This window comes from Cervus canadensis, chromosome 7 (assembly GCF_019320065.1).
Source record: "Cervus canadensis isolate Bull #8, Minnesota chromosome 7, ASM1932006v1, whole genome shotgun sequence".
NCBI classification, from domain to species: domain Eukaryota; kingdom Metazoa; phylum Chordata; class Mammalia; order Artiodactyla; family Cervidae; genus Cervus; species Cervus canadensis.
The window spans coordinates 10,055,986-10,068,254 of NC_057392.1; the positions used below are offsets into that span (position 1 = coordinate 10,055,986).

General features: G+C 39.2%; 1 protein-coding gene and 1 non-coding gene across 5 annotated transcripts in view; one reads left to right on the plus strand and one right to left on the minus strand.

Moving 5' to 3' along the window:
* NCK1 (NCK adaptor protein 1) overlaps positions 1-12,269 on the minus strand; it is a 79,877-nt gene that overhangs the window by 43,470 nt on the left and 24,138 nt on the right. Inside the window, exon 1 of one of the 4 annotated variants that reach the window (XM_043474329.1) lies at positions 532-583. The exons of the other annotated variants lie outside the window; for them this stretch is intronic. The gene's annotated coding sequence lies outside the window, so the exon portion shown is untranslated. Of the gene's footprint in view, positions 1-531; positions 584-12,269 lie in introns of those variants that run through there. 4 annotated transcript variants of the gene reach the window in all.
* Positions 10,013-10,085, plus strand: TRNAG-CCC. The gene has a single exon. It is a non-coding gene; the product is annotated as a tRNA-Gly (tRNA).

Below are 12,269 nucleotides of genomic sequence, written 5' to 3' on the forward strand. Positions count from 1 at the left end.
TTTAATATGTAAATGGGCAATTTTTTTAAATATTCTTTTTTCTTTCTGGCCACATTGTACAGTATGTGGGATCTTAGTTCCCAACCAGGGATTGAACCCGTGCCCCCAGCACTGGAACCATGAAATCTTAACCACTGGACCACCAGGAAGTTCCAGAATAGACAAAATATTTGAACAGATACTTCAGCAAAGAAAACATAGACAGCATATAAGCATAAGAAAAGATCTTCAATATCATTAGTTATTACAGAAATGCAAATTAAACCCACAAAACGCTATCACCACACAGCTATTAAATGGCTTAAAAAGAGAAGAGAGGTAAAGAAGGAAGGAAGGAAGGAAAGAAAGGGAAAGAGGGAGCAAGGAAAGCAACTGAAACAGAGAAAGAAGGGAACACAAAAACTGACAAGAATAGGTGTGAATGAGGCTGCAGAGCAGCTGGAATCCACACACTGCTTGTTGGAAGGCAAAACAGCACAGCCACTATGGAAAACAGTCTGGCAGCTTCTTACAGAATTAAACATAACTTACCATAGGACACAGCTATCTCACTGAGTCAGACTCAAAGGTTACATATGACATTCTGGAAAAGGCAAAAAATGAACAAAGACTAGATCAGTGGCTGTCACAAGTTAATGGTGGGAAGAGAGTATGACTACAAAACAAGAAGGAAATTTTTTTTTCTTGAGCAGGTGAAGGAACTGTTCTGTGCTAACACTGTGGTGTTACATCACTGTGATTACATCACTCCAAGTATATGCCAAATCTCACTTATACCCCCAAGTGTGAATCCTACTGTCTGTAAACTAAAGTAAATATACAGCAGAAAACATTAATTAGTTGGCCTTAAATGTTACTATTTTTACTCACGTATGGTATTGTATCATCAATCAGTATACAGTCACCAAGTTTTGCAGATCTTCCAAATGCTGACATCTTTATAACACTGCATTTCAAGCAGTCTCTAGTAATTTCAGAGTGGAAATAGAAACTGAACGCCTCAGCCTAATGAAAACAGTTCGGGCCTTACGAACTCCCTAAGGCCCACCCTAGGCACGCTGCTGCTGCTGTCACTGTTGTGCAGCCGCTCAGTCATGTCTGACTCTTCGCGGCCCCGTGACTATAGCCCACCAGGCTGCTCTGGGTTCTTTGCCACTGCGCCACCAGGGAAGCCCCTTTAAAGAACTGCTTATCTAAATGTGGGAATAACATCAAGCCAAACACCTAAAAATAAGCTCTTCCCAATCTACTTTTATAAATTCATTAGGTTTACCTATATATTAATGACACTAAGTCATGTTAACAATCTTCATATTGTGCAGGATATGTACACAGTGAGAAGGGGTAAGGTTTGCTACATATGTTTGAGTGCTCAGTCACTTCAGTCGTATCCAGTCTTTGCAACCCCATGGTCTGTGGCCCACCAGGCTCCTCTGTCCATGAGATTCTACAGGCAAGAATACTGGAGTGGGTTGCCGTGCCCTCCTCCAGGGGGTCTTCTGGACCCAGGAACTGAACCCATATCTCCAGCACGGGCAGGCGGATTCTTTACCACTAGCGCCACCTGGGAAGCTCTTGCTATGTATATGTGAAGTGAAGTGAAGTTGCTAAGTCATGTCCGACTCTTTGCGACCCCTATCAGGCTCCTCTGTCCATGGGATTCTCCAGGCAACAGTACTGGAGTGGGTTGCCATTTCCTTCTCCACTATGCTACTGCTAAGTCACTTCAGTCGTGTCCGACTCTGTGCGACCCCATCCCTGGGATTCTCCAGGCAAGAACACTGGAGTGGGTTGCCATTTCCTTCTCCAATGCATAAAAGTGAAAAGTGAAACTGAAGTCGCTCAGTCATGTCTGACTCTTCACGACCCCATGAACTGCAGCCTACCAGGCTCCTCCGCCCATGGGATTTTCTAGGCAAGAGTACTGGAGTGGGGTGCCATTGCCTTCTCCTGCTATGTATATAGATCATGATAAATATAGATCATGATAAATATGACCATTTGGGGGAAGCCAGTTATTATTTTCCAAGGAAAAAGTAAAGAACCAGCTAGTGATTCTAAAGGGAAATCTCCCATGCTAATACAAATGCAACTTTAGAAATCTACTGTACTTTAGCACATAACTTGACAACTTCCTGTTTCTGATAAAAATCAGCAGAGTGACAATACCCAAGTGACTAGCTCCGGAAGTTAGGTTGGGCTACAGATCTCTCAGTAAACAATGAAGAAGGGAAAATCCCCAAATAACTAACTTCAATATGTTCATCCTGAAAGACTCCCAGTATGTCTAGGGGAGTTACTGGGATGATACCCTTTTCCCTACAGACTAAAACCTGAGAACATGTATACTCAGAGTAACCATCACCACGTGGAACCTGGCAATGAAGCTGAGAGGCAAAGATTAGGTTTCATTTTTTGAGTCTCTAAACCTAATCATTCTTCTATCTAGAATCTCTCTCTAAATTTTTCATTTCACAAGCAAAAAAGTACCTTTCTGTTAAAAACAAACTAAAAGGATCAACATGTAAGAATGATAGGCATCTGAACTGACTGGAAAAAAAAAGTATTAAATTTAAAGGAGAAAAGAATAGTATAAGAAAGAAGACTTCAGATGGAAGAAAAATGAACAAAAACAAGAATATAAAAAGCCAGACGAGGATTAAGGAAACTCTAACACTAGCAAGTATAGATACTTTCAGATTTAACAATTTTGTGTATATGTGTGCCTGGACATGTACATATAAACACTTTGCAATAGGTTAATGAAAGCTAACACTGAATACTATGTGGTGCTTATAAACAACTAAATCGCTGATTCATGTCAATGTATGATAAAACCTACTACAATACTGTAAAGTAATTAGCCTCCAACTAATAAAAATAAATGAAAAAAATAAAAAATTAAATAAACAACCAAATCACTGATTTTACCAAGCTTTCACTTGTAACATTTGCCAGGTTTTTGGTTTTTTTTGAGGTTCTACTGTGTGCCAAGCACAGTGTCAGTGAACCAGCTTATAAAACTAAAGCTGTCCTGGAAGAGCTTACAGACTAGTGGGAAAAGTTTTACTTCTTGTTACTATTATTTTACCTATAATGCTGACTTATCTTAAACACATTTCACTTCCAATCAGCATCACAAACTATGCCAACTGCATGCATAAATTAGGTCCAGTGTGTTGCTACTGTTTATACATTTATCTGGGCTTCCATGGTGACTTAGGCTCTCTTTCCACTTTATAAACTCTTAGCTGCCAGAACACACCTATTTTAAAATGCAATATAAAAACATATGGCCTGTCTTGAATTCCAAAGGCCTAAAATACAAAAAATATAATGGTCCTAAGAAGGCAAGCTTGGTATCAGGTTAAAAAAGGACAGATCCAGAGGAGCAGCGTAACAAGTTTATACTTACTAGTTCTAAGACAGAGGCTGTACATTCTGGCTTCATTCTCCTCACACAGGGTAATGCGAAAAAGGAAACTACTGATAGCTGGAGGAGAGCTTTTCTACTCCATGAGTCATCCATCCTGGAGGTGCTGGTAAATACAAACTATCTTCCTGAGACATGGAAGGAGGCATTTTACTCAGCCTTGTCTGCCTCTAACCCCTAACTGCTGAGGGAAAGGACTCTCAAAAAGAAACATGTTCTTTTTCCAAGAAGAATGGAGCTGAACTAGCCAACTCCGCCCTCAAAAACAAAAAAGGAGTCAGAAAGAGACCAGTTTTACTTGACTATGACAGTAAAACACCTGATTTATCTCATGTCTTCTTTACAATTATCTCTCAACTCCCTCCACATTGGTATGTGCACTATAGCACAGAAGAAATGAGGATTGTCTACAGATTCTCTAACTCTTCAGCCAAGCTTGAGAGAATCCCAGGTGGTTGTGTAGGTGAACACAACTTTAGAAGCACAAAGGAAAATCTACACTCTCTGATTCAAGGGAAAAGAATTGGAAACAGTCCAAGCCTGACAACAGTACACCCCACACTGTTCTCAGGAAGTGAAGCAATGCTCCACAAGTGCTCACAAACTGTGAGATAACTGCACACAGAGGGCTAGGTCTTAAGGGACAATTCTCTTCTACCATCCCCCCACCTAGCTTCCTCAGGCTATCCCTCACTGCTGGGCTGGGAGGTACCTCTTAGTCTTATTTCACATTTTAGATCATGTTCATATATTATGCTGATAAATGAGGATCTTGCAAGTGCAAGGTCTGCACCTAAGAATGAGTACTTCCTTCAGTTCTGTATCCTAGGCAACTTAGTTGCTTGTCTCACCATAGTTCCAGTCCTGCTTGACTGCCCCATGAATAAAACGTGCTTATAATACATTCAATTTCCTTTTTAACCACACACTTGGGTTCTAAACATTGCTCAGTCATTAGCTATGACTCAGGGAATGTCACATCAACCTCCAGGAAACTCCATTTCCTTATCTGTAAAATAAGGGAACTGAATAAGATAAAATCAAAAAGTCTTTTTCTGAGCATCAAAATTATGATCTAAGTTTCCCCTTAAATTTTATGGCCTAAACAAGACCATATTTATCTTGGGTTTTTAACTTTTTTTCATTATATTAACCACCTCAATATGCCACTCCTTACTCTTTAGTATACTCTAATTATTGTACGTCTTAAAAGTGTCACTTGAAGTTGTACATATTTCCAAAAGAGTATGGAACACACAGCACATAGGAATGTACAGTATAAATAAGGTTTAGATTACATCATCACTTTTACCATATTTATGGTAAAATTTACCAACCATATTCTCCTGACATACACCAAACTCATGGTCACCTGAAATTCCAGCCTATTTAACATGCAATTAATCATAACATTTGGGCATCTTTCACATTAAACTGCTGCACTTAATTCTACTTTCCCCTCAAGGCCTCCATGTGTAATTTTCATTCAAAAATAGATTTAGGACTTCACTCAGAGGTCACCTCACATTTGCCAGAATGGCTATTATCAAAAGGACAAATAAGTACTGGTGAAGATGTAGAGAAAATGGAAACCTTATGCACTTGTTGGTAGAAATGTAAATTGGTATAGCCTCTACAGAAAACAGTATCAAGGTTCCTCAAAAACCTACAAATAGAACTACCATATGACCCAGCATTTTGACTACTGGGTATTTACCTGAAGTAAATCAAAACACTAACTTAGAAAGATATATACATCTCTATGTTGACTGCAGCATTATTATTATTTTGCAGCATTATTTATAAGAGCCAAGATATGGAAACAAACTAAGTGACCAACAGGTGAGTGGATAAAGAAGATGTGGTATATATGTATGTGTACACACACACACACACACACACAAGAATATTACTCAGCCATATAAAAGATGAAATCTTGCATTTGCAACAACATGGATGGACCTAAGAGGGTATGATGCTAAGGGAAGTCAGTCAGACAGAGAAAGACAAATACTGAATGGTTTCACTTATGTGCAGACTCTAGAAAACAAACCAACAGAACAACAGAAAAATACAGAAAGCAAACAGGTGGTTGCCATAGGGGAGGGGTGGGGGGAACAGGAGAAGTGAGGGAGATTAAGAGGTATAAACTCTCAGTTACAAAATAAATGAGTCACAGATACGAAATATACAGTGTGGGAGATATGTCAAGAATTAATGTAATACCTTGGTATGGTGGCAGATGACAACGACTTATCACGATCATTTTGAAATATACAGAAATATGAACCACTATGCTGTATATCAGAGACATATAGTGTTGTAGGTCAATTATACTTCAAAAACAAACTCATAGAAAAAGAGACCAGTTTTGTGGCTACCAGAGGGGTTGGGGGAGAGGGAACTGGATGAAGGCAGTCAAAAGGTACAAACTTTCAGTTAAAAGATAAGTAAGTACTAGGACATAACGTAAAACATGATACAGATAACTAACACTGCCGCAAGTTATAGATGAACATTGCTGAGAGGGTAAATCTAAGAGCTCTCATCACAAGGAAATTTTTTTTTCTATTTTTTAATGTTGCATCTATATGAGATGATGGATGTTCACTAAACCTACTCTGCTAATCATCTCATGATATATGTATGTCAAATCACTATGTTGTACACCTTAAATTTACATAGCACTCAATTTCAATTACATCTCAATAAAACAGGGAGGAAAGTTTAGGATGGTAAATCTTGTATTATATGCATTTTACTACAATATTAAAAATTTGGGAGCAAAGTTATATATTGGGTTGGCCAGAAAGTTCATTCAGGTTTTTCTGTAAAATGTTGTGGAAAAATCAAACAAACTTTTTGGTCAACCCAATAGATTTAAACTTCCTAGGTCTATATGTTTCCCTTTTTTTTTTTTTTTATCATTTTCTGTTTAATTATTAAATTGTAAATGACCTAGTCTCCATGCTACAGCCACAGTAATCCGAGCTTTAAAGTCCCCTACTCAAAATCCTTCAATGCTTCCTCCTAGCCCTCAAAATAAAACCACCTTCATATAGACCTATCTTTCCATATTCTCACCTATGCTCCATCATAAAGATCCATGTTCTGCTCCCCCAATTTGGCATCCTTTAAAGATGTTTGTCTCTGCATTGCTCCTTCTTTGGAACCTAAATTCAAGAGTCATTTCTCTTATCATCAGATAAGGCTGATTTAGGTGCCTCTCCACTGTGCTCCCAGGTGGCACAGTGGGAATCTGCCTGTCAATCAATGCAGGACACAGGTTCAATCCTTGGGTCGGGAAGATTCCCTGGAACAGGAAATGGCAACCCGCTCCAGTATTCTTGTCTGGAAAATTCCATGGACAGAGAAGCCTAGTGGGCTACAGTCTGATAGCTTACGGTGAACAGTGTCGGATTTGTGATCTCCAAAGATTTAACTTCAGGACCAGGGACCAGGTTTGATCACTCTGCTTTTGTATAGCAGAGTTTTATTAAAGTATAAAAAGGGACAGAGAAAGCTTCTGACGTAAGACATCAGAAGGGGGATGGAAAGTGCCGCCTCTTGCTAGTTTCAGCAAGCTGTTTCATGTCTGTTAGAAAGCCATTAATCAGATATGAGAGACACCTCAAGGCTGACGGAGTTTCACCAGGCCCCTCTCCCACAATATGCATTTTTGAGATAGGATGGCATGAGGTGTGTCATCCCCCAGCCATAAAACAATTGATATGAGTACTGGTTTGTTCAGCTATTATTAGACCAAGGTTTGAGAAAAGAAAAAGTTAGTCTTAGGTGGAACCATTTTGAAGAAAGGCAAACTCCAAAGCAAATACATAGTTTCATTAACATAGCTTAAGAATAGCTTAAGAAAAACATTTCCACAGAGTAACCTCCTTTTAATTTTATATGGAGAAGGAAAAAAAAAAATCTGACACTTGTAGTTTGTTTCCTCCTGCCACTTAAGGGAGAGATAAAAAATGTCTGACACTTGCAGCCTATTTCCTCCATTTGGAGACCCCTGGGCCTTCCTGCCTGTTACCCTCTCACGTCCACGGGGGTCGCAAAACGTTGGACACGACTGAGCATGCATACAAGGCAGGCCACTGTGCCCTTACACACTTTTTATTTATTAAGGCACTGAGTGTCCTGTCACTGAAACAGGCTGCTTAAATAGTATCTCCCCACCCAGCAAGTTCTTAGATGAACTAGCCAAAATCTCATTTCACTTTGTATTCTTGGCACCTTAACAGAATACCATGTATGTGATAATTAAATTTACAGAATCAACATCATAAATTTAAGCTTCCTTCATATGGTATTCCATTCCTCAATACAAGTGCCCTTCCTCACTCAGCAAACTCCTGAATATCCTTTATGATCTCATTTATGGTTTGTTTTTTTTTTTTTTTCATTATTTCCCCATACATCTCTGAGCAGAGTTAGTCAACCCCTTCACTATGCATCTATCTAACTTCTTCTCTTTATATACTTACGCTATGGAATCTGAAATCCTCTTGTACACAGTTCTTACAATTTCTGTACCTCCATATGGCAGGAACCATTAGTTGTCTGCCTTTTTGTTTTCTTCTTCCTAAATAACAGAACTCCCCAACTGAGCTCAGCACATGGCAACCACAATAAAAAATATGATGTCAATTTGGACTTAGCTGTGACCATTTAAGTTTTACTCTCAAGTAGCAGGCAGTTGGAGAAGGCAATGGCACCCCACTCCAGTTCTCTTGTCTGGAAAATCCCAGGGACGGCGGAGCCTGGTGGGCTGCCGTCTATGGGGTCTCTAAGAGTCAGACACAACTGAGCAACTTCACTTTCACTTTTCACTTTCATGCATTGGAGAAGGAAATGGCAACCCACTCCAGTGTTCTTGCCTGGAGAATCCCAGGGACGGTGGAGCCTGGTGGGCTGCCGTCTATAGGTCACACAGAGTCGGACACGAGTGAAGCGACTTAGCAGCAGCAGCAGGCAGTTGTAGTGTGCCTCCCATAACAAGTAAGGCAACCCACCCCATGTCTGGTTTTACTCAGTATCCTTAGCTCTAGTCTCCAGTATCAAGTGTGACTCTCAGCCTCTATGATCTTACAGGACACGAATTCAGGATCACCTCAACTATTTCCATATCTAAATCCTGGGACAGCCAAGGCTTCAACCCCACTTTGCAAGTCTTACTTCTAATCTACTACTTACTCCCACATATAAATTCATCTCATTTTTTCAAACAAGGCTTTACCTTTTAAAATTCTTTCTATTTTATCTATCATTGGTTTTATAGACCAGGCGTCTATTACCCATTCTAAAAACTTAATCCAACCAATTATTAAAACTATATGGGTCCCTGCAGATACTGGTGAAGAAATGTTAGTATGGTAAAGCCAAGAGGCTATATAGGATATGCATGTACTTATTTTGTTATTAAAAAGAAACACATGCTAAATACAAAAATCTTATTAACTGTTTTTCCTTCTTCCCTTACCCCTCCCTTCCCTTCTTTTGCAGTTTTGAAGGGCAAAAGCTTCCAAATCTACTTTCAGAAATACTATCACTACTGAGATAAAAACAGTATTTATCACTGTATCACCCAGTTCCCTAGCATATTAGGTACACAAGGATCTAGTGACTGAGGCTGATGCCACATGAGGATTTGGTATCTGAGGCAGTAAGGTCAATACATAATTCCATATTCCCACTTTGTTATAAACTGAGTTATAAGTAGTATTCAATTATCAACTCATCAAAAGACAGAAAAAGAGAAGTAAAAGTGGTAAACAAATCAATGAAAAATTCAGTCTACTAGATGTAAATGTGTTTAGCTCATTTCTAAGAAGTTATCAAATCTGATATAAAAATAAAATACAAAATTCAACTAAAAGCTGTTTATAGGAGAAACAGGCTGAAAATAAATTTTAGAATATTTTGGCAAACACCAACACAGAAAAAAGATGATGCAGAAATCTTAATATCAGACAAAACAGTCTTATGACAACATTAATAGGTATGGAGAGGTATGGTATGCAGTAAAAGAAGGATAAATAAACAGGAATTCCCTGGCTGTCCAGTGGTTAGGATTCAGCACTTTGAGCACTATCAGGGCCTGGGTTCAATCCCTGGTCAGGGAACTAAGATTCACAAGCTGCATAGGGTGGCAAAAAATAAAAAAGCATAAATAAACTAATAAAATGCATCTAAACTTTACTCATACCTCACTCTTAAGTAAGGCAAAACTAATATAATTATAAGAAAAAATCAATCTTCAACCACTGCATGAACTGCTAATTTACTTGTATTAAAAACTGATAAATCAGAATAAGTATATAGAATAGATCCACAAAATTAACAAGTTTAATCTAACGGTTATATAGAAAACTTTCCACTATACAAAAATACAATGATATAATTATTTTCAAGTACACATGGAACTAAAAAATTGATTACAGAGTCACAAAAAACACAAAATTTCAAAGAACTTATGTCTAAGATTACCTTCTCCGACCACAATATTGAAATCATCAATAAAACATCTTTTAAATCTTTTAAAACTTAAAAATGGGACTCCAAGGGACTTCCCTGGTGGTCCAGTGGCTAAGACTCTGCGCCCCCAATGCAGGGGGCCCAGGTTCAATACCTGGTCAGGGAACTAGATCCCACATGCCACAACTAAGAGTTCACATGCCATAACTGAAGACTCCATATGACACAACAAAGATCGAACATCCTTTGTGTCCCAACTAAGACCAGGTGCAGACAAATAAATAATTATTTTTTAAGAATGGATCCCTACACAAAAAATTTAAAAGAAAATCATAATAGAAATGATACAATAAGACCAGGCAACAATAGAAGTATTATGCTATCCAACGGTAGATCTCAGCTTATAGTTTTAAAGCATTTATTACCCTAATAAGACAAAATACGCTTAATTTATACATTTTCAATTAAAAACTGTAAAAGAGAGCATAAACCTAAAGAAAGCATAAATGCATTAATCATGTTTTAAAATTTTCTGTATCTTTTAACGGGCTTCCCTTGTGGCTCAGTGGTAAAGAATCCCCTTCCAAAGTAGGAGATGCAAGTTTGATCCCTGGGCTGGGAAGATCCCCTGGAGAAGGAAATGGCAACCCAATCCAGTATTCCTGCCTGGGAAAACCCATGGACAAAGGAGTCTGGCAGGCTACAGTCCGTGGGTTCAGGGTCGCAGAAGTCACTGGATACAACTCAGTGACTAAACAACAACGTATCTTTTAATGCTTGGATATGGCAGAGCCTTTAGGACCCAGGGAAGGACTGGCCCTCCAAGGATTACCTACCTAATCCCTAGAGATAGCAAATAAACCCAGAAGCACATCTTTGATGTACAACACTGAACCCAGGGCCCATATCCCCAACCATTTCCATCAAAAAAACACTCTCCTATACCAAGCCAGTATTCTCCCTGCCCTAAATCACTCCAGGGCCGCTACGAGAAACAACTGAAGACCACCCCTATCACCTGGAGTTATAAACTATTCAAACTATCCAGTTCCAAACTTGCTCAAGTTTGCCTACCCTGCTTCAACCATGCTTTCTCTCAGAAACCACAATAAAGGCTCCATACAGCACTACCATCCAATGGCTTAACAATGTTTGCTTTACCAAAATGCGATCCCTCTTAACATCACCTCAAACCAAAAGACCTGCTTAATGGTGAAGGAAAAATAGTATTAATAATAAGCATCCACTGCTCTTAGCACATATCACATCATCAGGAAATTACCAGATTAACAAAACAATGGAATGGCATGTTACTCAGCTCAATAGTCACCCTGCTAGTCTTCCAGGATGCAGTATATGCACTGAACCAGTGACTAAGGTGTTGTATCTCTTATTATCCAGAATATGGATGTGTGCTCAGTCACTCACTCGTGTCCGACTCTTCACAACTCCATAGACTGTAGCCCACCAGGCTCCTTTGCCCATGGATTTCCTAGGCAGGAATACTGGAGCAGGTTGCCGCTTCCTACCCCAGGGGATCTTCCCAAGCCAGGGATCGAACCCACATCTCTTGCATCTACTGCACTGGCAGGCAGATTCTTAAAGAATGCACAAGTCCAGAAACCAAAAAGTAAAAGCTGGACTCTTTTTCACCATCAATCCCAGTAACTCACTTGTGGAATCTGGATTTCCCATACCCATAATTTAAAAGCTCTCTTGTACTAGAGGTTCGGAGGGTAATACTGTCACCAGAAGATACAATAAGGGTTCCACTGAGCCTAAAAGCTACAACCATGGAAATCAAAGAAAGAGAAGCTTCCAAAGGAGGAAGGCAAGAAGCACCTTCTTGATGCAGGGCCTTTGTACACGTATTATCGGTTGGAATGTTCTTCTCCACTTTACTTAATTTCAACTTATCCATCCAATTTCCAAGAAAGTGGAATTCCCTTAGAAAGACCATCCCCAACTCCTGAATGTTAGGCCTAGTCGCTCTCTCCTTTTATATGCGCTCATGGTCCTGAAAATTTTCTACATAACTGTTATCACAATTGTGTTGGCTGAAATGTGACTAATGCAAATATAACTGTACTAACTGAAATGTAATTAGATGAACTGGCATTTTAAAAAAAGCTACAACCACTACTTGGGCACTGTGGGCTCCTCATGTTGACAGAATAGCAGACAAAGAAAGGAATAAAATATACTAGCTGTGACAACGGACTCTGAATATCATTAGGAGTTGCACACAATGGAGGTAGGAAGCAGTCTGTCTGAAACCTTTTTCCATGCTTGAGACTAACAAAGGAAACAGGAAATCGAAGCACCCATGGCCCAAAAAGAGTAAGACCAT